Source organism: Arachis ipaensis, chromosome B01 (genome assembly GCF_000816755.2).
Source record: "Arachis ipaensis cultivar K30076 chromosome B01, Araip1.1, whole genome shotgun sequence".
Classification (NCBI taxonomy): Eukaryota; Viridiplantae; Streptophyta; class Magnoliopsida; order Fabales; family Fabaceae; genus Arachis; species Arachis ipaensis.
Window position 1 is genome coordinate 34,695,567 of NC_029785.2, and position 5,505 is coordinate 34,701,071.

The 5,505-nt window shown below is 36.4% G+C and overlaps 1 protein-coding gene across 1 annotated transcript in view; it reads right to left on the minus strand.

The window, feature by feature from the left end:
* The window catches only part of LOC107628718 (probable methyltransferase PMT14), a 6,545-nt gene extending 5,724 nt beyond the window's left edge, over positions 1–821 (minus strand). Inside the window, exon 1 of the mRNA XM_016331299.2 lies at positions 633–821. The gene's annotated coding sequence lies outside the window, so the exon portion shown is untranslated. The remainder of the gene's footprint in view (positions 1–632) is intronic.

Below are 5,505 nucleotides of genomic sequence, written 5' to 3' on the forward strand. Positions count from 1 at the left end.
GAGCTCCTGAACCAATAACTACTCTACTAACTGTATTTTCTGTCTCCACCTATTTGGGACAGTTTGACTAGTTTAAACTTGATTTAGAAAATATATAAAATAGCAGTGTGGGTGTGGCATGGTAATACCTCATATTCCCCAATATAATGCAAAAGAAAGGGAAATAAGCTTAAATACCTTTCAGTTACATCAACCCTTTAAGCTGTTTCACCTTCATACAGAACACAAGTGGATCTAATGGTAATTGCTTTTCATTTTTCTAACACTATGATTTTTCGAATTACATTCCAACAAACACCCTAATCTATCTAATCTTTTTTTTTTCCTGGATCAACTAAAGATCTGCAATTAAACCCACTTAAAAAGTATCGAAAGAAACTTAGCTTTACATTTTAAAAACAAAAAATAATGGAAGTTGAGAGTGGAAAAGTGAAGTGGAACTGCGAAGAATACAAGAAGGTAGGCAAATAAATCGGGATCCTTCAGCAGTAACGTAATTGGAATACCAATTAGAAACAGAGAGAAACAATGTTAGCAATTAAGCTTTCATGCAGACAAATAAATAAAGAGAGCGTTCAAAGAAAATGCATGTGTGATCCCAAAACGAAGAGACAAAGGTTCAAGTTGCTAACCTTTCTTTCCCCTTCACCTTAATAGATAGATCTCTCCACTGATCTAAAAGAGAGAGAGAGAGAGAGAGAGAGAGAGAGGTGAGTGTGGAGCAGCAAGGTGTGTATTTGAGAGCGTAGGAAAGATTGGAGAGCGACAAGGTGAAAAAGGGGAACAGAAGAGGACCTTTGACAGTTGGACTTGATCATTTCATTTAAGACTACACATTCCATCCCTCTTTCGTTAAAATTTCATTATTGTATCCGCCGACAGGGGTCCTAGGTAACTTTTTTTTTCCAACTTCCTTTTTTATTATTATTCTTTTTAAATAATCCCGGAATACATTCTTTCTTTCTTTTTTTTTAAGTTAATCGTTATTCATTTCATTAAATGAATACACTACGTGCATGTTTGGGCGCCATTATTTTGTTAAAAAAAAGATCTTTTTTCAATGAAAAAAGATATTCTTTTATTTTTTAATGTGTTTGGCAAATTTCTAGTAGTAAAAGTAAAAGCACTAGTAAAATCAAAAAAAAGATTTTTTTTGAGAAGCTGTAATTTATATCTTTTTTAAAAAGATATTTATTTCTTAAAAAAAGATATTTTTCATGTAATAAATAAACAAAAAAGTACTTTTATATTGTTATACCCAAACATAATTGATTGATAAAAAGACCTTTTTACATGAGATATCCAAACATAAAATTACTTTTACTTCTCTATAAGATCTTTTAAAAAAAGATAACTCGAAAAAAGATCTTTTCTTAAAAACTCACCCAAACAAGCCCTACTTCCAAATGAATACACTAAACAATCCGAACATTTAGCACTGTATGTGGGATCTTAAACAAGTTGGGAAGCATGGCCGATCACAAAGTCAAAATGAATTAAAAAATTTAACTAATAACCCCAATAAAATAGAAATAAGCCGGGGAAGACGAACATGAAACCGATGTCACTCCTGGCCCAAATGAAGAAGGACATCGAGATTATAGCCCCTGGTTTAGGACGGGGTGATAGGAGGAACATGGAGGGATGATATCACTAAATTAGGAAAAGACTATGTTCATGCAATGCATAAAATACGCTACCGTGTTCAAGAATTGGAATGGTAGCTTGTTGAACAATCTCACTAGTCTAGGTCTAGAAATTGCACTACCTAAGATTGACATCATAGTTAGGAATGGTGAACACCAAACCATGGACGTGGACACTATCAGGAACATGATCATCCATATTCACAATCACCATAATAGAAGGGCTTCTCCTCAACGGGAGGATAAAATTCGAGAGACCGCACAACGGTCCAGAACTGAGTTAAGTTCTACTTAAGATACGAACTCCAGTTAGAAGTGAAAGTTTGAAATGGCACAGGGAACGCCATGAACATGTCATCATAGGGCAATTCCATTCTTTTCTCATGTCCTTCATGTGTGGCTACCGAAAAATTTCGAAAATCCAACTGATATGAAGTACGAAGAGATCTCAGATCCTCAAGAATGAATATATATATATGCCTTTGAGGCGATGATGAATTTGGAAGGAGTGGCAATGCCATACGATGTAAGGGGTTCTTGGTGACCTTATCTAGCTTGGCCATGGCATAGTTTAACTCATTGCCTTCAGGGTTCATTTCCTATTTCTCTGACATTAAGTCAAAATTTCTTGTTCATTTCACTACTAAGAGAACTCAGGCGAAACATTTGATCTTCTTGCTTGGGATAGAACAGAGAGTTGGAAAAAGCCTAAGAGACTACTTTGAACACTTTAATAAGGCTCTGTTAGAGATGAACGCACAAAATCCTAAGGTTGTGTGTTTGTCCTTCATCGCTGGTTTGTTAGAAGGGGATATCAGGTGACACTTGACATCTAAAGACGTGAAGTTTATGGTGAAAATCCATCAAATTGCTCTTAAGTATATGCAGGATGAAGATGTGACTAAAGTGGTGTCCACAAAAAGGAAGAACCCGATGCCATTGTCAAGCAAGACAGGTAGCTCAAGATAAGCTTCAACTCCCAAGTCTACCACACCACGAGTGGAGAAATATTATACATATACCCCTTTATTCTACCACATCACGAGGGGGAAAATTTTATACATATACCCATTTAGTCACTTCTTTGATAGAATTGTACTACTAGCAAGTGTCTTAAAGAGGGATCCGCCCTAAAGCACGATAAATCCGACCTAGAGCTTCCTTAAACAAGTCATATATCTGCAACTATGACAAGTCCTACAGTCATCGCACTAAGGATTGTATTGATTTAAGATATACTCTAGAACAAGCAGTTCGCAATGGAAAAAGCTCCCAGAATTTGTGCAGTATGTAAGGCTATCAAGATGGCATAATGAAGATGATGACCAAGAAACTCGGAAACTTAGGAATACTCGATCTCCAGAGCCTCAGGATGATACGGACCGGGTCATAATAAACATTATAGTTGGAAAAAAAAATCTTGCGAGGTCAAGGAATGTGGTAAAAAAAGAAAATAAATATGATCAACTTGGAAGTGCTTCAAGCAGAGAATTTTCTCAGAATTCGATTCACTGCAAAAGATTTCCAATATGGGACATCGAAAGACGATGAGCCTCTGGCAATCACATCCAAACTAAGAAATGTGATTGTCATGAGGATTTTGATAGACACAGAAGTAGACTCTAATTTGCTCTTCAGAAATGCATTTGGTGCAACACCTAAAGCCTCATCTCCTAAAGGTAGTAGGACTGAGGAATCATATTATTGTACCAGATGGAGTTATTGATCTCTTTCTAATGGTTGGAGAAGATGTTGATGTCCAAGTTGTTCAGGCAGAATTTGTGGTTCTCAAGGACTCAACAACATATAATGTGATCCTTGAAAGAAAAACCATAAATGATCTGTGTGCGTTCATTTGAATGAATTTTTTTGTGATGAAGTTTTTAACAATAGAAGGACGAGTAGCCATTATCCAAGGAGACAGGTGATGAGCGGATATTTTATAAACTTTTTATGTTATTTTCTTAGTATTTTCAGTATGTTTTGTTGAGTTTTATTATGTTTTAGTAGGTTTTAATGCAAAATTCACTTTTTGGATGCTACTTTGAGTTTTTATATTTTTCTTATGATTTTTGGTGAATTTTGGATGAATTTGGCAAGTTTTGGCAAAGTCTGATTCAGAGGCAAAGAATGGACAATATATGTTGTCAGATCTTGACCTCTGTGTACTCAAACAAGCATTTCTGGAGCTACAGAGGTCCAAATAAAGTGTTCTTAACGACGGTGGAAAGCTAACTTCTAGAGCTTTCCAGAAATATATAACGGTTTATACTTTTCTTTGGAAATAAAGGCCCAAAATGGGCGTTGAACGCCCAAACCACCCTTTTTATAGTGTTCAATGCCCCAAGAGGACAGAACCCAGCGTTGAACACCCAAAACTGGCATCCAACGCCACAAAGGGAGCAAGGAAGTAGCATATCTACTCTCTAGTGGGTGTTGGACGCCCACTCCCTCAAGTTAGAAACCAAGCTCAGCCCAAACACTCACCAAGTAGCCCCAGAAGTGAATTTTTGCACCTTTCTACTTAGTTTATTTCACTTTTGTAATTTTTAATTATTCGATTAGTATATATAGAAGTAAGATTACCTTTGTGAGGAGATCGTTTTGGAAATTTTGAGTTTTGGAACCTTTGAACCTATTTTGTACAATATGAGCAACTAAACCTCCTAGGTTAAGGTTAGGAGCTCTGCTGATTCCTATGGATTAATATAATTACTTTTCTACTTCAATCTGTGTTTGATTTTATTCTATGATGCATTGTCGTTATTCATCCTTACGAATCTCGATTCTACATGAGTTCCTTATGAGTCTGATAAATCACTATTTTATGGTTTATATTGTGTTTAATTGTGTGGTTTTACCATGATCCTGGCCCACTTATTCATTAAAATAGTATGCATTTATATTTCCTTCCTGAAATTATTACATGAGTGAAAACTGCTTCCTAGAGACTTTTAATTATACATTTTACTTCTCTTTTATTCCATTTGATGTCGTGATCTGTGTGTTAAGCGTTTCAGGCTTTATAGGGCAAGAATGAGTTGGAGATTGGAAAGAAAGCTAGCAAAAATAGAGGGAACACAAGAAATTGAGGAGATGACCAGCGAGAAGCGACGCGGCCGCATGGATGACGCGACCGCGCGGCATGGAACAGCACGAGTGACGCGGCCGCATGGACGACGCGTCCGCGTGGCGAAGCAGAAACGCGAATGACGCGTCCGCATGAGCGACGCGATCGCATGACGTGCGCGATCTGCATAATTTGCAGATTCGCTGGGGGCGATTTCGGGCCCTATTTTGACCCAGTTTTCGGCCCGGGACAGGAGACTAGAGCCAGAGAACATGCAAAAACCAGAGACAACATTCATTCTACACAGTTTTAGTTTTTAGATCTAGTTTTACTCCTCCTCTAGGTTTTCTCTCTACACATTCATAGTTCTTAGGATTTTAGTTTCTCTAGCCTTTTGCATTGGGATATTGAGAATAGTTATTACCTTATCAAGACTTCGTCATTCTAGTTCTTTTTCTTTACTTGGCTTACTCTTCCATGTTCCTTGCTTTGTTTAATTTTACCATTGGAATATTTTTTGGATTATTTAATACAAGGATCACTTTTATTTTTAATTGATTATTTTCAATTTTTATTTACAATGTCTTTCTTCAATTCCTTTTCATATGCAATGAACTTTACCTTTACAATGAGTGAGTAATTCCCTAACTTGATGGGGAGTTGATTGAAAGGAACCCTTGAGTTGGAAGGCTTGAAAGAAAAATTACATTATTCAATTTTATCAATTTAATTTCCTGTTTACTCAACTCAAACCTTTAAAAAAAAAAACATCTGATTAATAAAATAGCG